Here is a 20,183-nt window from a genome sequence, read left to right as displayed (position 1 = left end):
AAGTATGCTTTGAAGCGAATCATCCAGGGCGATTGGGACCGACGTCTAACGAGTTTCCTTCTCCAGCAACATGTCACTCCATGCACAGGTACGGAAAGGAGCCCTGCAGAGTGGCGTTTCAACCGCCGTCCCAAGACGCTCCTGGACAGGCTGCACCCAGGTGGGGCCAGAGACGACCACGGCCAGACATCCACACTACAAAAGAGCAAGAGCCAGCACGCAGTTTTTTGTCCGGTGACGCGGTGTATGTGCGGAACCATGCTTCTGGACCACGCTGGGTTCACGCAGTTGTTGCTGAAGTGGTACGGCCATTGTCATACCGAACTCGAACACCTGATGGCCGGGAACTGCGGCGACACGCAGATCAAATGCGGCGCCGGTATTTGGATTCTGAGCCTACTGAGCAGTCACAAACCAGTGACGCCTCTAGGCCGCATGACTTTCACACCGACACAAGGCGAACAGCCTCCCGTAGTTCTCGCCATGTCAGACGGCCAGTTTATTTGAATGACTTCGTCTAAAGCGTAAGTTGGGGGAGAAGGGATTGTTGTGTACCCACCAGGGGAGTGCCGTTCTCGGAGCGACCCCCCGTTCGAGAGTAGTATGCGCGCCATGTTGTTTTTCTGTTGCTACTGAAGTTTTTCCTGCTCACACCTTTTGCGCGGCTGCAACATTACATCACTACCGGAAACGTGCTCGCGTACAAGTTCATTGCCCTGCTCACCATCAACGGAACAAGCGGGACACAACATTGGATGCATTACAAGTCTAGAAGCTTGGAGTGCATCGAGGTATCTCTTTGAAAATGTCAAAACTTGCACTTTTTGTTTTCTTAATGTGCGTTACGTTTTAAAAAATGCATATCACAATTTGCACTAAAAAGTGATGATGAATTGGCAATTTATTTTCAAAACGAACGAAATACGTGGCACGCGCACAGACGCGACATTTGCACCGCGAATAGGGGCGTTAGCACAGCTGCCACCGGTATTACGGTTGGGGCCGTGGGACCGCCACCTTAAAGCTACAAACTTTCACAACAACGGGGCGGCTTTTGTTGGATTGAAAACGGCCGATTCTGTGAGCTCTTTCAATATTTGGTTTTAATATTTAGACAGCACGGCGTCTTCCGATTGGTTGTCTGGCAAGCCAAAGAAAAGAAGGTTATTTCTACGCAGTCTGTTTTCAGCATCGTACGCAGTAGCTTTCAATGCAGCGATTTCTTGAGAAAGAGCAATCGCATTGTCCGTAGACAGCGGACGGCGCTGTTCGTGGCAAGTGACCCTTTCCTCCAGACCCGCCATCTTGCATTCAACAGTCTGTTGCCATTGCTGCATGACTTGCAATGCTGTCAGCAGCTGCAATTGCTCCTGTTCGGTACGCAGTACCGACTGGAGCATTGACGAGCACTCGCAAGAATCAGTCTGAGTGCCCAATTCACATCGCTCATTCGGGCCAGGGTTCTGTTCAACGTCGCCCACCAAAAGCAAAAGCATACACCAAATCATGATACGGTAGACGAGAAAAAAACATCTACAAAGAACACCTCGCAAGGTTTTGCCAACGTCAACATTAAAGGGGCACGACACCGCAAAAAGGCAACGGTTAGAAGTTCTGAAGTAAGAATTGTTTAAATAACTAACCAGGGTCACAAACAATCGTGAGTACATGCTCGGCGCGGTGTGTGCCTCAAATTCGGCAGCCGTTGAAGGTCATTTAAATACGCCCTCCGTTGAGGTCCCTGTTTGCCAAATGAAGGGAGCGGTTTGCTCCAAGCGAGGCGGAGGAATCCTGGCGTGTGGCGGTACTGTCTTCAAACGATGACCGGTGTAGATCGATCCCGCGTCAGCAAAAGGATCAGTGCCTTGAGCGAGGAATCCATCGACGATAGCAGCTAATCCGAGAGTCCAGGCAGCCATTACCACTTGGGTCACAAACAATCGTGAGTACATACAACTGTAAAAAAAAAAAGAAACGCCGTTGCTACGTGCACAAGCAGATAGCAGCAATAGTAGAGCTATTTTTTTCTTACTTTGCATTTTTATATTTATATTACGGCCTATTTAGTTCTGCAAAGTTTCGTCGACAACATTTGTTTCTTTCTTGTTTGTGTTAATCATAAAAAAAAATGTCATGAATATCGCCAAATGCATAAAAAAAAACAAAATCTTCGAGAAAAAAAAAAAAAAAGAAAAAGCAAGCTTGCACTGTGGACCGAACCCGGGTGATCTTTTGAAAGCGGTAGGCGACACGCCGCAGGCGACACTCTTCGTCATCGAAGACGAACGAGGTTGACCAGAGGAAAATTGGCGACCACATCGCCCGAGGGAGGAGGCGGGGGCGGTGTTTATTATTTTTTTTTTTTTGCCCGATCTTCCAAGGGCCTTTTTGGAAAGTACTTTACCTGTTCGGTGATAGTTGCAAGGAGGTACAGAGAGAAGAATACTAAGCATGAAAGAGAAAAAAGCTAGGAATGCCTCGAACCACCCTAGGTTCGAATTGGAAAGGTTTCGATATTTTCGAGCAGAACTGAGGTTGGAATGTGAAAGATTTTGATATTTTCGACCGTACAGAGGTTCGAATTTAAAAAAAATCGCAACTTTCAAACCGTGGAGATTTGAAATCGAAAAAAGTTCGAATCTTTCATGGTTTCTAAAAGTTTGGGGTCGATTATTTCGAATATTTTTTTTTTTACTCGAGGTTCGAGAAAATTGAAGATTTTGAACTTTCGTAACTTGAAATTCGAGATTTTCAATTGTTTTCAATTTTTGGGGATCTGAAATTTGAAAAAAAAATGTAACGTTTCGAATTCTTATAAACATAAATTCGATGGTTTCGAAAACTTCGAATTTCTTTCTACATAAAGTTCGAAGAGTTTGAAAGTGTCGATTCTCCGTTAAGGCTAAATTTGAAAAACACTTCGAAGTCTTTGAATTTTTTTTAATTCCAAGTGCGCAAAGTTCGATATTTAGTTTTCATGTTCCGCCACAGTTTCAGTTTTAAATATTTTTCACGCCTCACTGGTTTTCACGAATTCAGGTTTAGAAAAGTTCGGGCGTGATATTTAGATTGCGCGAAGTTGGTCAGGCAATTAAATGAGACGACGAGTGTCCCGGATGTGCTGGAATATTTGCCAGTGCAGAGTGACGTGCAGACTTGGACGTAGTTCAACTACTCTACTCAAACTACTGTAGCTTAACTACTTTTCTGAGTAACTTCGTAATTTTCAATTACAACTTCATTTGCGTAATTAGTACAATTTAACTACGTTTTTCAGAAAACTTTGACTCCAATTACTAACTACTTTCGAAATTTAGTGATATTTTTTGCTCATCACAAAAGCTTGAGCGCAGAAATAAATAAGACGCCGGCAGATGGAGTGGCATTTCCGAACAAGGGTCCCCCTCACATCCCATTCCCACGCACTTATACGCGGTAACCGTAGAAAACTGCGGTGTGCTTAGACCAAGGAGGCGACGAGCAGCCAAAAACATAACACCGGCGCGCACGAACGCAGGCAGAGATGCTTAAAAGCCTTGGTCGAGTATTGACCTAATCCGGTAATGCACACAGGCGCCGCGCCTCCCACTGCAACCGTGAAAGGCGGGGACACTCCGGGGGTTGTTTTCATGTTGTCTGCCTTTAGTGAGTTCTGACTCAAGCGGTTTGGGGGTTCCCCAGGAGACCCAACTGGAATGACCTCGCAGCTGGGCGCCTGCTCCCATAGTCGCCTCGTCGTCACTGCATACTCCTTTGCAAACCCAAACTACCGCAGACAAGCAATAATCCGTTCAAGGGAGCACGTTCCCGCTTCCAGCTGCAACTGTACGAGCGCAGATGCTTGTTCACCTAATCCTGCGCGTCCTTCCGACCTTCCGCGCCAGGGAGACCTCTTTGTTGAAAACGTTATGCTTGTCAGGCGTGTCAGGCGCGTCAGGACACCGTAGTCGCCGGTGAGGATTGCGAGTCACCCTTGGGAGATGCGTTTGTTGGAACGTCTTTTTAGCTTGGCTGGGGACGTCTTTAGGTGTGAAAGGGGAACACTCTCCGTTAAGAACTTTTAAAGTCAATTCCTTCTGTGAGCGAATAAACTATTTTTGTGAAAACGACAGACATAAAATGATACCATTTATTTTAGGCTAGCAGGGTTTTTCACGGATCAAAACTGATCGTCATTTTCCTACTACAAAAATATAAAAAGTAACTACGAAAGTAACTTCAAGGTAACTCGCTACTTCTTACAATAGTTAGTAGTTTAGTCAATTACTATTACAAATCCGTAATTCCTACTCTACTCCAATTACTTTTTGTGTCGATGCTTATACTTAACTTAGCTACCTTTCTTGAGTAATTTGTACATGTCTGGTGGCGTGTGACAATAGATCAGTAATTGTGACCGCCAGCCCGGGGGGGGGGGGGGGGGGGGTCATTAACGTGCATCACGAAGTAGTGATCCTACGAACGCACTGTTTGACGATACTCATCCAGTTCGAAACGGCCAGAGACAGGCAGGTGGTTGAGGCTCAGAAAAAACCTTGAAGCGATCTGGCAAACTGCCTCCCCCCTGACACGCTGTTAGTAATCTAATCGAACGCCGCGCGTGTGACGCTGGCATTTGGTAAGTTAAGTTCGCACATGACGCAAACTCCTAAGACTGGGGATGAAATTTAAAAAAAAAAAGTGTAAGAGAGAAAAAAGATGACAGGAAAACGCCTCAAACTCAGCTCTGGGAATGAATTTTGAAAAAAAAAAAGTGTAAGAAGACAGAAAAAAGGGGACAGGAAAACGTCTCAAACTCGACTCAGCTGAGTTTGAGAAATTGTCCTGTCCCCTTTGTTCTTTCTACTTACACTATTTCCTTTGAATTTCATTCCCAGTCTCAGGATTTTGCATCATGATTAACATACACCAGCTTGCCTGCACCTCGACAATTTTTTAGTTTGTAATTGCTTTCGAGGGTTATTTTCCCGGACGGAAACAGCGCTAAGCAAAAATCACAGAAGCCGACACAACTTGAGGTCCAGCAGCGTTCTACCACGCCAGTATCGTCGGAAGGGGAAAAACGGTGAAGAAGGGGAAGGAGGGGGAAGGGGGGAGGGCGCCAGTCTCCCCCTCCCCCGTCCCAGAAATTTCGCACTGTTAAAGAAAATACGGGGAAAGAAAGAATGGTCGAGCTTATTTTATTCCGAAATTATTTATGCCTATGTATAGGTACTGTCACTCTTCACTGCATAAATGATCGCGTACATGGTCATTGTCAGAAGGCACTACTCGTCACATGCTCGGTGGCTCGGAAGTTTAAGGCTACATCTTTTCAACCTAAATAACTGTGCCATTGGTAGAAAAATAATAAACACATAAACATAACAATAAATGCAAAAATTAAAAGCTGGAGAAAAAAAAAACTATCAAGAGCCCGCCGGAAGTGTTGCATTCTTGCATATTCAGAGGCCCAGAACTTCGAAACAAGTTTCTCCTACGAAATTGTGTACAGGCTAAAAGAAACACGTGCCAGAAACGTGAAATGAAAAAAATAAAGGTGTTTTTTTTTTAATTTTTTATGACGTGTTGAACTTTAACAATTTTAGAAATCTTCCACCATGCGTAAATTTATTTCTCAACGTAAAAAAAAATATATCATTTTGTATTCTACAGATGGTAATGATATGTACTATCTCTGGTGGTAATTTCAATGCGCTACCTGAAACAAGTTAGACGAATCAAACTACCAAGTTTAGGGCAAAATTGCCCGTAAGTACAAGTTTGGATATTTCTTCGAAACTCGTCTTGAACAAAAATAATCATAAGTTAAGACGGCACTTACCTAGGCTATACATAGATCTTTCTTAAAAAGTATAACATCTCTGCCATGAATAGCTTCGGCTATAGCGCGCTCCAAATATGGCCCAAACGACAATTGTCAAAAACGCGTCGCCCTTCCTTGCTCCTTTGGTGAATATCTTTCTTTAAAACCAAGCATGCCAGATGATTGAAATAAACGGCATTGTCTTTCGCATGTAAAAAGGCGAAAAAAAAATTAGGGATGTACCTCACTGCTTGAATCCAAATGAAACCTCCCGCCGGTCTTTCGAAGTCGACGAAATTCGAACTTTTACCCAAAAAGGTCGAAATTCGTAGAACTTTTTACTTTTCAGGAATCGAAAGTTCGACCACTTTTAATTCTGTAGTATTAATAAGTTTTAAAGTTCGAAAATTATCGAATTTCTTAGCGTAGGAAGTTCGAAAGTTCGAAAAGCCTCGAAAGTTTTAGTGGAAGAAGGTAAAAAATCATCGATTTTTTAGTCGATCAAGTTCGTAACTTCGACAAGCTTCGGATTTTACAGCGTAATAATATCGAAATTTCGAAAAGCGTTGAACTTCTTAGTTGAAGAAGGTCAAAAATTCGACTTCCGTCGAATTTCTTGATATGGAAAGTTTGACAATCAAAATCTTTCGAACCTTTTGAACCGCTTGATTCGATCATTGAACCTTCGGTTCGAAAAAAGTTCGTGGCATCCCTAGAAAAAGCGGAAAAAGAAAGGAAAGAAATTTTTTAATTAAATACTTCGAGAGTAAGTGGCTCAACCTACCCCCTCGGTATAAATGAAACAGCCAATATCCATCCATTCATCCAACCATCCAACGGCTTGGGACGGGGAGGCAGCGGACGCCTGTGTAGGAAGTCGATACGGGGCAGAGCAAGGGGACAGAGTAGTAGTTTGGCGGCTGTAACGTCACGTCCGGTTTTCGTCAAAATAGAGCTATTGGTACTTATCTTGTTACCTTGACATCTTCACATCTTCATTTCGCGCACTCCTCCGGAGTATACTCCCAGGTCGTTCCTCCGAAGTCAGCACAACTGGCAATAGTGGGCGAAAGACGGCTCGTGCCAGTCATCTGCAAAGCGACGTAGATGGAAAGAAATCGCCGGTGCGTTTTTCGCGGCCCCGGAGATCTAGGAGGGAGTTGACGTTAAAAAAGATACATTTTCAACTACGAGAGCAACGAGAGTGTCAGCAAGAGCCACGTAAATACCCGTGGACACTCGGAGCGAACGCGCGGGTTTGATCGAAGTGCTTCGGGACCGATCTTTTATGATTACCACTCGATACTGACGTGACACTCGGCAAAGAAAGGTGGGACCGGCATTGCGTAGCTCCACGAGCTGTTATAGCGCAACCGTGGCGTAGAGTCGTCAGACTAAAAATGGCATACTCATAACAAAGTGCACATACCGTGTTGCGAAGGTAATCCAGACGGCGTTTATTTGAGCTCCATATCACACAAAACAAGGAGATAGAATCGATGAGAGTCCCTTTTCGACGACAGCGTTCGTCACCGCTGCCTCGGAAAACAAGGAGATGACAAGGGGAGGAGGTTGGCCTCTTAATCTAAAATTGAGGTCAGTGATCAAACTATAATACGGAAAGGGTCTACAAGGGTCGCGCGGGAGCAGATTCCACCCAGCAAGCCAGCCAGTCGTGGGCATACGGTCTTGGCCAAGGACCGTCGGAGCAACGGTGCCCCGAGTCGGAGTGCCTGCTAAGCCTAAATTCTGCCGAGAGCTCGCTTGGTTGGTGTCATCGTTGCCGTTGTGACTTTTCCCGGGTGTTTGTGGATCTAGCGTTCATGTTCGTCGTGGCCGGTTTCGAGTACTTCCTTCTTTTCCCTTGCTGCTTGAAATCGGGATCCGCGGGAAAAGAACGTAGAAAAATAAATATCCGTTGGTCGTCGCGACGAAGTAACTGAGCGACGTTGTTGGTCATGTTGATTTGATCGTAGAAAACAGGCTCCGGAGCTGTTGCGTACGTACAATTTTGGCGTAAAATCGTTTCGTGAATCTGGCCTCTGATCTTTAGCGCATGGCACTGCGACAATAACACGCCGCAACCGCCGCCTCCCTTAGCACGATCACTGAACACAACAACCTGCAACAAGCTCTCCACAAAACGTAAAAAATAAGAATACATTTCTGCTCGATTTTACGTTCCCGGCAATGACGTCACGGACGTCTCTGCCCTCTGTCGACCTGCGAAAAAGGCGTCTCCTAGCGACGTCCGCGCCATTTTGCGCCTCCTTCTTCGTTATGTAGCCGCGCGGGAGGCCTGGATTCTTTGCTCGAAATTTTGCAAGTTCAGGGATCTCACATGGAGAGTAGCACTCCACTGTTATCGAAAAAGGTGAGTAGCGCCTTGAGGGCCCTTTCTTTTGTTTGTGCCATCTCATGCGGACGGATGATCTGTTCTCTTGTGCAGAAAAGGCCGGCATTGATGCCGCTTGTCTGCCGCTGGCGTGGCCTTGTGAGTCATGCTGAACATTGACACTCCGCGGTGGTCGGTGCAGCGCCTCCTCGGTAGGTGTCATCCGCGAACTCCGGCAGGCAGCTGGTGCCCGCCCATTCTCCACAGGTCCCGCACTCCGGGTCAGCGCTCGGCCTGAGCCGCTCCAGCATTACTGGGGACGAGGCACTGCTTGTTAGGAGGCGGTGGATGACGGCCTGCCGCTGCCTAGCGAGGCGGTCTTCCACCGCGTACCTCGCGTCGGGATACTTGGCTTGGCCTTCCCGGGCCACCAGAAGCTTCGTGTCTTCGAAGGGCTTCACGCTGCTCAGCCAGAATTCAGCATCGTTGTGTTCGAGCTTGGCCAGTCGGTCAGCCTCCTGGTTCCCAGCGGTGCCGCAGTGGTTGGGCACCCCTTCGAAGGTGAGGCCCTCGCCGTGCCCGCGCGAAGTGTATGGATTTCGTGCCGACTTTGATGTTGAGGGAGGTCTATACTGTGTTTGTGCGCGCGACATTGAGTGTTTAAGACAGCTTCACTTGCGATTGCGTTATATACCAGCGATCTTAGATTACTGTTCAGACTTGCCGCCCTTCATGGTGAGTACATTATACCTACCCGAAATCTTTCAGCGGATATTCGCCCTGTTGCCAGTTTGTAGTGTACAAGCGCCGTGCAGTGGCGTCCTCGAGAAATCCTAGGCTCACCTAAACGTCAAGTGGCATTCTTCGAAATGCTCATTTTCTTTTTTTGTTGTTGTTGTTGTTGTTGTGTGGGAGGAAAAGTTTTTTTGTTTTTTTTCATTTGTTTGCAAAAGTAAAAGAACGGAGAACTATGTAGAAACGCCGCCTAGTCTGTGGTGGCGCCAGGGATAATATTGGAGTAGTCACAGTATTGATTACATAGCTTTTGTGACATACGATAAAACCATTCCCTGGAGAGGCTCGTAGTAACAGCTGTTTGTGTGAAATGCTATTTTCCGTTGCTGAGGTGTTTATTTCGACCACAGTATATCGTGTAAAAGCAATGCAATAGGCATGCTTTGCGTATTCTTTGCAGCAATAAACGCCGCGGTGGCCGATGATGAAATAGGTAAACATCGACCGGCTCTGAAAGATTATTCTTTTCTAGTCTTTCATTCGTGTAGCAACATAAGCCCAACCATTTGCATGGTATCACTGCCCTGTCTAATAGGCAACAGTTTATTTGTGGCGGTGGAAGAATACATTAACAAGAAAATGTCCAAGTGCAATACGTAAACAATCCTTTGTTTAGTGTGAATTTGCACATGTTGACAAGTGCTTAGTGGTTAATAATAATTACATTGCGAGTACCGTCTTTTTTTTCCAAGCTCACGTAATGGAGAAGCTCTGCAGCAAGGACGTCACCAGCGTAGGGTGGTACCTGGCCAGGAAATGCAATAACGAATTGATAAACAAGAGAAAAAATGAGTAACCTCTCACATCTATTTTTAACGCATTAACACACATGTTAAAAATGTGCATGTTTTTTTAGCCTACATATTTGAAGTGCATTCCATGAGCTTCTCTACATTCTTCTTGGGGCACAGCGCGAACAACAGACGTGGACGAAGAAGAAACACACGGGACGAGCGCTGACTATCAACTGAATTATTTTTATAGGAAAACTAATGAAAACAACCGTTCATCTTTTGCAGTTCACCCCCCGTCTGCGTATTACGAGATACTTTCATAGCAGCGCATGGGACGTGTTGCTATCCCAAATTCAAAAACGCCATTTCACTGTCCAGCAGTGCCAAAGACGGTTGGCTGACACACGAGGTTCCCGCCCTTTTTATTTGATATGCTTCTACTATCTCTCTAGACACTTGGTCCCTGTGCTTGAACAAAATTTCAGTGTCACTGAATCTCGGCTCACAGTTACAATCGCGACAATGCATTGCAAGATGAGAGTATGCACAGCCCTTCAGCGAACTCTGGTGATCTCTTAAACGGATGTTCAAGCAGCGCCCCGCTTGGCCAATATGCACCCGCCCACATAAAAAAGGTATCCTATACACTGCACGAACGATGCATGATACGAACTGTGTGCCATGCTTTACAGTGCAACAATGACTACTCGGATTTTTTTCCTTACTAACACGCCTTTTTATGGCGGGGCAAATCTGGCTCAGCTTGTTTTTGGCCGAAAAAACAACACTCACACCGCATCTTGCTGCGATCACCTTTAACTCGTGCGAAACGCGGTGAACGTAAGGAATGGAAGCCACCTTCTTTTTGTTATTCTCTTCCTGCTCAGCACAGTTTGTTGCTGCATTGGCCCTGAAACTACTTTTTCGCAGGCTGCGGTAATCACCGGATCTGGAAAACCTGCTTCTCGGAGCCTTACTATTTGGTCTAAAACGCTCTCCTTCATTTTGTGCTCGCACGATTTTGACAGCGCATTCTGGACACAAGACACAGCAATACCGTTTTGTATCAGCTTTGAATGGGCGGACCGGAAATCGAGCAGAGACTTAGCGGTTCAGGGATGGTGAGACCAACATACATGCTCTTGCGTAACATCGATACTGAGATCCAGAAACTGAATCTGATGTTCTTTGTGGGTTTCGAAAGTGAATTTTAGTCCTAATCCTTGTTCAATGAATGTCTGTAGCACGTTCTGGATTGTCTGGTCAAAATTGGGTTTTTCTGCGAATACAAGATAATCATCCACGTATCTGAAACGTCTTCCTATAAGTCCCTCTAAAATGATTTGAAGTGCTCGATCCACTCTTGAAAGAAAAATACTACTCAGTACAGGGGCCATTCTCGACCGAATGAACACTCCGGATGATGGACGACCAGCGTACGGCGGTACCTGGCCAGGAAATGGAATAAGAAATCTCTGATATAGAAAAAAAAACTATTAACGTCACATCTTTTTTTAATCACATTATGATATGTTTATTTTAAAAATGTGCATGTTTTTATTTTTCTGCCTAAACATTTGAAGTCCATTCCATGAGCTTCTTTTTATTCTTGTGCTCATTACTAAAATTTAAATGATTGTTTGGGTAATGTCTTTTTTTTTACTTTTATACAACTGTGTTGAGCTTAGGCTGGAAACTTTTTTTAAGTGGACTGGTGATATATTTATTTAAAAAAAGTGCGATATTTTTTTTAGGTACACATATTTGAAGTTTATTCATGAGCTTGTTTATATTTGTATGCTCATTTTTTAAAAGTTGTATAGTTCTTTAAGTGACATAACTGGCTTCTGTTTTTTTTTTTTACTTTTATACAATTATGTTGAGTTTTGGCTAGGGACGTGTTTCTGTTGGAGTTTTTTTCCTGCTGTCTAAGGACACTGAGAATTTATTTTTGCTTATAATTTAAAGCTTACTTTTAGCGCGGCTCAAACCGTCTAGTTCTCGATCGCTCATTCGGCTGTTTTCGGGCAGAAAGAGAACGAATTTCGAGCTGGGAATTGTGTTCTGGGTAGGCTCTCATGTACAAATAGAAACCTTGGCTAGCATACATACCCTCTCAGTGTTTCTTTAGGGGTCACAATGTAGCTATCCTACTTTATGTTTTAACTTCTCGAAGGTGTTTTTTATGTGAATTTCCTTTCGCACTATTTTTACCCCTATATAAAGATCAATCCATATTCTGCAAGCTTACATTTTGTATAGATTTCTCTTTCATATATCTGTTCGTGAGTAAAGTTTTTTAGTTTGTCATTCATCCTTGCATTTCTTAGAACTGCACATGTGAGTTGGCACATATACGTCTCCCTGTGCCAAGGATAGTTAAAGGTAAATTTATTACAAACAGAGATATATTAAAAAAATAAAGTTTAAGCAAAAATAAATCTTTAAGATTTTGCAAAACAAATCTCCACTAGTGGAACGAAACCCTACGATTACTGCAATTAGGGAAGGATTGCTAGTGCCGGCAGTTGATTTTACAAGCTTCCTATTTTAAGTTTTTACGTATTATGCTTTCAATACCGATAATGTTGCACGCAATGCAACATTTAGTGCAACCTTATTGGTATAGGAGCAATATTAAGTTAAAAAAAAAATAAAATAGGAAACTTGTAAAACCAACTTCCGGCATTTACAAACCTTCCATGATTGCCGTAATCGTAGAGTTTTCTTCTACTGCTGGAGACTTGTTTTGCATAAGCTCCAAAACTTACGTTTTGCTTAAACATTATTTTTTTAATATATTTCTGTGTGTAATAAGTTTGCTGGTGCTTTCAATACACTTTTAGTACATCCCTTTACGAATTTCTAAGTGAATTGAAGGAAGCTAAAAGTGCGTTCGAAGTGCAAACCCTACGTTTTGGAGCTCGTGAGAAGTGTGCCATGATTGCGTGAAGAATACGATAAAAATACATTGAAAGTTCCACCCCTAAGTTTTGGAATTCGTGAGAAATATGACAATATTGTGTCAAGAATACGATAAAAGTACATTGGTAGCATACTCAAGCGCGGTCAATTAAATTTCAACAAAATTTGTGAAAAATATTTGTATGACGTTTCTTCTAAATATATTCGAGATAGGCTGCTTTTCGCTAGATTCTGCAGGAGATGTGGATACGAGGCTAACCGTCGGTTCTGGTTCTTGGGCTAGTGATTGATTAGGATCACGGAGCTTCTTTTTTGTTTGACCGGCTATGCCGAATGCGGAAGAACACATTGAACCTGATCCGATGGGAGACTTTATAGTCATAGAGAGTGGAAGAGAGTACATTTCGATTGTTGCTGAACACACTTCTGGTTTCGAAGGCAACATAGGGCTAATGTTTCGGTTCAACAGCCGGCGTGGCTCCGGCTGCTCCTCGCGCAGTGTAACGAGTGGACGTTCAAAATTGAAAAAAACTGCTTTATTCACATGTATTCAAAAGTAAGCACTCAACCCGCAAAAAACAATTGTTCGGAGCAGTACTCGGCACTCGAGTCTGTGTTCACATGCTTTCGTGCGAGTGTTCCTCGACCGCAGTTAGTTGGCGGAGGTTAGAGATAAATTGTAACACATTGAAAGAAAAACTTCGGTGACAACACACTCCCCGTCTGATATCGCCAAATGTCACCAGTAGGCTTTAAACAAGAATGACATATTTCGAAACTTGAAACACAAAAATGCAACACTTCGAAATGCGAATAGAGTTTTGCATCATTACTCCCGAGGAATGAGAGTTACTGTTTCAGTAGAAAGATGAAAACAAACTTTCACTACTCTTTGAGTTGCCGCATTGACTTGGACCTTTTTCTCCTTTCCGTCCGCTCTGAAGACGGTTTTCACGATCACTTCCATGGGTCACTCATTGCGGTAAACTGGTCGTCTCTAAATAGTACGATGTCGCTTGTCTTGCGTTCTTTGCTACCAGACTGCCATCTGCGACAACCCTGCAGTGTTGCTGGGATCTCGCGTTGCCAACGGCACCAGAAGGAGTCCGCTAACCATGGAACTTGCCGCCACTGTCGCTTGTGGAGGTTCTTGACGGGGAACTGACAGCTGGGAAATGCGTTCCCACAGATTTTTCCAGTGAGGAGCTTAGCTGGAGAGAGGATATTTCAGCACTCCGGATCTGCTGAAACAGGAACTGGTGGTATTAAGTTTATAATCTCTGAGAACTCCGCAAAACTGACACCAGAACCTCGCGATTGAGGCGGTTCGGGCTGTTTTACAGCAACATAGAATCCAAGAGACGAGCGATTGCTACCATCCGCCCCCAGGAACCATTCATGTGGGAGGAGTAAGGAGGATTCAACACCCAACTGCAGTTCTGGTACCAGAGAAATGTTTGGGCCTTGCTGGTGTCGAAGCTTTGAACACGCATTGACAAACTTAGTCCAACATTGAAATCACAGCTGCTTTGCAGGTTCTCTGATGGAGAAACACCTTCTCAAAGCGTCGATGTAACTTGAAGTGTCCATTTACTCTATGACTTCAGTATGCACTGCCAGATTGGTTATACAAACCGGTTGACAGTGGTGCCCGGGTTTGGCTGTTGACTCCTCCTCCATTGCGACGAAAAGTCCCTGTCTATGGTCTGAAGACGTTGAGTCCTACATAAGGGAACGGAGGTACCATGCTAAGTCGATCTGGGGGTAGATCTACCATATCTGGTAACACTGTTTTCCTTGCAACGTTCAACGGGTGACACTCCAGTGTATGGACGAGGCGATGCGGGGTTTAGCGCCGACAGTCCAGAATACTGCTGCTCTGATTGCTCCTTGATGAAGTGACGACCTTGATGATTGATCTCCTCGTGGTAGATTCACAGGAACAGCGCGGCGATGTAGTGTTGGCAAGGTATGACAAGAAGTTTACGCTCCTTTCGGTTCCCAATTAGGCCTGTCAAGGAAGCCACCAAATCTCAGCCATCGCTCGTCGTCGATATATGAATGGAGTTTCCAAAGCGAAGCAATGGTGAGGGTGCAGGCTAGCTGGTGTAAATCGAGCATAGTTGTAACCCGAGACTGGGGATACGGACAAGGGACAAAACCTGTCGTTCTGTGTTTTGTCCCTTGTCCGTATCCCCAGTCTCGGGTTACAACTATGCTCAATTTCCAAAGCGGGCTGTATTTTCAAATAGTCCTCTTCTGTGCAAGCACTTGTGTTCCTTCATGTATTATTCCAGCTGAACCAACCCGACAATGAACTTCTTCCCTTTATTTAAATAGACCAGAGGTAGCTTACCAGTCCAAGAACAAGTGTGATTTAAACGAGTCGTCTCTACATAAGATGGTCGCGAAAACTTGTCAGACGATCGTGTGAGATATGCCACCGCACGCATCAGCCTAGTTGAAGTCAGAAAGCGACTAAAACGATCCGCAACAAGTCCTTTCGTGGTGCCACTCGTATCGAAGACACTCACTTGGGGACTGATGTCGGCATTACTATCTGAGTCTATGAGTTCGAACTTGATCTGTCGGACGGTCGAAGACCCTTGCAGGCGACTGAGGAACTCTGGCCCAGCCGGCAAAATTGACACTCTCAGTCGGGCTGCAGGAATTAACCTGGTTTCAAAATCGGCAGGATTTGTGTCTGTCGATACGTAGTACATTTCATTGTCCGTGTATGAGTTCACAGCATCCGGGTGTGTGCCCATCTAGTGTTGTACGTGCTCTGCGAGCTCCACTGCAATCACTGCGTTGCACAGTTTGAACCTTAGAATGGTGCGCCGGGAAAGTTGTGGCAGCTTGGCTTTGAAGAAAGGGAATCCCACGTGACATGCTTCCTCCTAATCTGTGACTCTCTGATAGGCCACAGCTGCAACAATCCTAGTCGTGTTATCTGAAAAGATTCGCACCTCTTCTCACTGAGCCGTGGTCAGTTTAACAAAATAAAAGGTGTGAAGTATCTCACGCTGCTCAAATAATTGCGGAGGTCCTTCCGGTCTTGCCAGTTCTTCCTTTTGTCAGCGGGGAGGGGGCTGTCCCAATAATAAGTTTCTGTGAAGAGTTCTCGCATGAGTAACCTTCCCCAAATGGTAACTGGAGCCACAAGCCCCCTACGGGTCGTATGGTCTGTTCACACTTGACAAGACACCAAGACGCCACGCCGGGTGTGTGGGCTTCTTTTGAACTGGAATATGAAAGGTGATGGCTTTTTGTTTCAAGTCCCACAAATTCTAACTCTCCTTTGGATCGGTAGGACGTCGTGACACAAGTGAATAACTTTCAGATCCTTTGCGTGGTCCTCGTTGGGGAACACCTCCACCACTTTAGGTACGCTGGTAGCTATCGTGTGAAACTTAACGTCGCCAGCATCAGTTGCATTCGTTTAAGTAGATCTATGACAGGGAATTGAATTCATCATCGACGCAGACGAATCATGGCGTCCTTTCCGAATTTCTTCTATCCTTTCTTTGCTGTATTCCGGAGTCCAAATCTAGCGACCAATGAGCTGTAAACGAAGACATGAACCTTCATCCTGTACTCAGAAACTTTGTCATGTATGTCATGGTTGCGGAACCACAAGAATCTCAGGTAGTTTTGGCAGTTTTTCGCACCAGAAAGCAGTAAAACGTCCGTTGAATGTTTGCTGAAGCAAATCACGACACCAATGGAGCTGTTCGTCAAGTCCGGTTCGGTCAGCAGGTCACTGTTCAAAGACGTACCGTTGAACTGTGCACTAGAGTTAAATACGACCCTGATTTCGCCTGGTTTGCGTGGGTGGCACACACGCAAGTCGGGAAGGTACCCGCATTCTTCTTCCTCTTTCAGCCCCGGAGCTGCTTCTGCATGGCCATTCTTGATCTCGTTCTGAATAAAGGTCACAAAATGTTTTCTCATCGGTACTTTCTTCTGCAGAGTGTGCTGCAGTGATGCGAAGCGAGACTAAACATGTTTCGTGTTGTTGGGATGCCGGTGTGTTTGCATGGCGAAAGCACAGAGAGGCCGTCCATCTATGCTACTCGTATTTAAGAACTTCGCTGTCCTCAATGTAAGTAGCTGATTGGTTGTATTCTATTGTAGTCTGAAACAACGTTGCCACAACGTGTCGATCGTTTCATCTACACATATTTTCTACAAGCGAGTCTTGAAAAGGTGGTTGATCTTGTGGTAGTTCGGGGGGTTCTGTGAATATCTCGCTAACATCTAAATGACTTCGACAGGAACAGTCGGCACACTTATTCTCAGATGTCCATTCATGTCTTGCGAGGTGTTTTTAAAGGAAAAACAGCTCAACCATAATCGAAACTATTTCAGAAGAGACTTGCGCTCATTTAGTGGTTTGGCTCTGACAGGGATGGGCAGTATTTCAAATACAAGTAATTGAAATACGTATTTCAAATACTTTGTGTATTTTGCATTTGTATTGAGTTACAAATTGGGTAATGTATTTGACATGTGTATTTAAATACTAAAACGTAGGTATTTCAAATACAATTGTAATTAAATACAATTTTGTGGGCGAAAATACATCTTGTTTTTATGCATGAGGTTGTAAAATATAGTCTCCATCCTCTTTTCGGCCATGGGGCTTTTTTATTTTTCTCCTCCGGCTTTATTTTAAAGGCACTTCCTAGAGCAGGAAGAAAACTATGTTGTGCACCGAATGCAGTGTCTCTCAATCAAGGACAAGCGTTTAGTGACTTTGTGATTACGGTGCTAGTCTAGGGCAAGAATAGTGACGAAATCGACGTCCACAGGCAGACTGGCTAAATAAGTGCCTGTGACAACTTGTGATGCTTTCCAGCCTGATTTCCATCCATACTTTTGCCTGGAACATTCGAAATGCGCGGGTCGACCAGATTTTTGTAACTGGCGCGAGTTGCAACAATAAAAAATTCTCTAGCTAGTGCTGCGCGTCTTGGTCGTCTCGGTTCTTTCTTGGTCTATACCAAAATGTAATCGACAAAAAAAAAATAAAGCTGTTTGAAGCTTTGTAGTTTTTTCACCTATTACGTACAAGCTGATTACATTTTTTTGTGATTATTTTTCTATTACGTTACTAGAGCCTCGCACACTAACTCCCGAGTGTGCGATGCAAAATTAAAATGAGATACCCAGAAACCCGTTGCAGGTGCCCTGAAGTCGCTGACGCAAATTTTGAGGAATGTATTCGGAAAAGTATTTGTACGAGACCAAATACATTTCGCTGTATTTGTATCTTGTACTTAAATGCTTTTCTGCAAATGTAATTAGATTTGTAATTAAATACATTTTGACGAAGTATTTTGTATTTGTATTTCGATACATTTTTGCATGTATTTTGCCCATCCCTGGGCTCTGAACCCGCGACATTTTCGTAGAGTGTAAGGCTTCTTGTCAAGCGGACACTATTTGCTGGAGTATTCCGTCTTCGTGGTTGTAGATCACGTAGCTCGTTCAACAGCCTCTGAAGTCACGTCGCTCGAGTGGACTGAGACGGGCGTACTCTTGAAGCTTCCTCTTGTGGCCGGTTTCTCATTCTTTGAGGACCTAAGAAAGGCGCTTCCCGGTTTGCCGAATAAGACACTTGAATCATTCATTTTTCATTTATTATCCCTTAAAGGCCCCGCCAGAGGCATTACATAAGGGGGGGGGGGGGGGCAATACAAAGAAGCACACAAGTAGAACTTTTATACAAAAAACAAAAAACAAAACATAGAAACAAGATTTGGCTGAGCACTGGCCACAGGTAGGAGCATCGCACTGATTACATATTAAATATAGACGATACAGCATGTCTGAAGAGGTCGGGGTCACTGTTGAGCGCTACACGGTCCGGTAGATTGTTCCACTCTATTATGGCAAGGGGAAGAAATGAGTTGTTAAAGGTGACAGTGGAACCATGGATGCGACGTACACTAAGGGAGTTAAAAAGTCGTCGGGATGAACGATGCGGTTCTAACAGTAGAGACTGCCTGAGTAGAGGGTGGTAATAAAAAATCTTCTGGAAAAAACAGATGCGTGATATTCTTCGGCGAGAAATCAGAGTGGGGAGGCATAAGGAAGCCTTCATGGCCGACAGACTGGCAGTGCGTTCATAATTAGAAAGAATGAATCGGGCAGCACGATTCTGAATTGATTCCAAGGTGTTAGTGAGGTAAATCTGGTGTGGGGACCAAATGGCAGCAGCATACTCAATCTTCGGAGGCACAAAATTTCGTAGGCCAGCTGGCCCAAAGCTGGAGGGGCTGTATGCAGACAACGTCGAATGTAACCAAGCGTTCTGCAAGCTTCGGCATGTATGGAGTCAATGTGGAGGGTCCAAGACATAGGGGAAGAAAAATGAACGCCAAGGTATTTGTGCGATTGAACACACTCAATTGTTGATGAGCCTAGAAAATATTTGAAAAGAGATGGGGAATGTTTTCGAGAAAAACAGACAGACTTACATTTAGAGTGGTCTAGTAAAATTAGCCATTGATCGCACCATTTGGTTATATTATCGAGGTCTTTCTGAAGAAGAAGGTGATCGGAGGAGCAATTTATTTGGCGATAAATGACACAATCATCAGCAAATAAACGTATGTTAGAGGTGATAGAATTTGGAAGGTCGTTAATAAAGATCAAGAAAAGAAGCGGACCTAGGACACTGCCTTGTGGGACCCCAGACAAAACATCGGTAAGGCTTGATTCTAAAGTGTTGACGACTGTATATTGGACTCTGGATGAGAGAAAGCTGCGAATTCAAGATACGATTAAGGGATCAATATTGAGTCGCGATAGTTTTGCGAGTAGGCGTAGGTGAGGAACCCGATCGAAAGCTTTCGAAAAGTCTATGAAGATGGCATCCGTTTGAGAGAGCGAGTCAAGGTTAGTGTGCAGGTCATGAGAAAATTCAAAAAGTTGGGTGTCGCAGGAATAACCCTGGCAAAAACCATGCTGGTTTTGGAAAAAAAGTTATTACAGGTTAGGTGATTCATAACGTTAGAGAGGATGATATGCTCTAAAAGCTTCGATGCAATGCATGTGAGCGACATGGGACGATAGTTATCAGGAAGGGATCGATCTCCGCTTTTGAAGACAGGAATGACGCGGCCAATCTTCCAGTCCGTTGGAACGCAGCCGTCTGACAATGACTGGTTAAAAATGAGCTGAAGAAATAAACAGGAGATGTGTCTCGTATTCTTCAGTATTTTCGAGCAAATTGTATCAGGTCCCGGGGCAGAAGATACCTTTAGTTTATCTATAAGATTAGAAATTCCAGATGCAGTGACAGTAATCGGAGGCATTTGGGAAAACGGAAGTAGAGGGAGGGAGGGATTATTATCTGGTGCCTCCGTTGTGAAGATGGAAGAAAAGTAATCATTCATTACTGACGGGGCAAGTTTGCCGGGCACAACGACAGCGTCCTTGTCAACTAGCTCAACGGACTGCATACTAGGATTGGGTGTAATCGTTTTCCAAAATTTAGCGGGTTGGTTCAAAGAATGTTGGGCAAGTCCTGATGAAAATACTTCTTCTTGAAAGTTTTAATTAACGCAGTGTACTCTTT

At 44.3% G+C, this 20,183-nt stretch overlaps 1 pseudogene; it reads left to right on the top strand.

Moving 5' to 3' along the window:
- Positions 1-258: 258 nt before the first annotated feature.
- The window catches only part of LOC115312133, a 131,506-nt pseudogene continuing 111,581 nt past the window's right edge, over positions 259-20,183 (top strand).

Source organism: Ixodes scapularis, unplaced genomic scaffold (genome assembly GCF_016920785.2).
Source record: "Ixodes scapularis isolate PalLabHiFi unplaced genomic scaffold, ASM1692078v2 PGA_scaffold0__279_contigs__length_252992795, whole genome shotgun sequence".
In the NCBI taxonomy this organism is placed as follows: domain Eukaryota; kingdom Metazoa; phylum Arthropoda; class Arachnida; order Ixodida; family Ixodidae; genus Ixodes; species Ixodes scapularis.
This window is presented reverse-complemented; position numbering and strand designations above follow the sequence as displayed.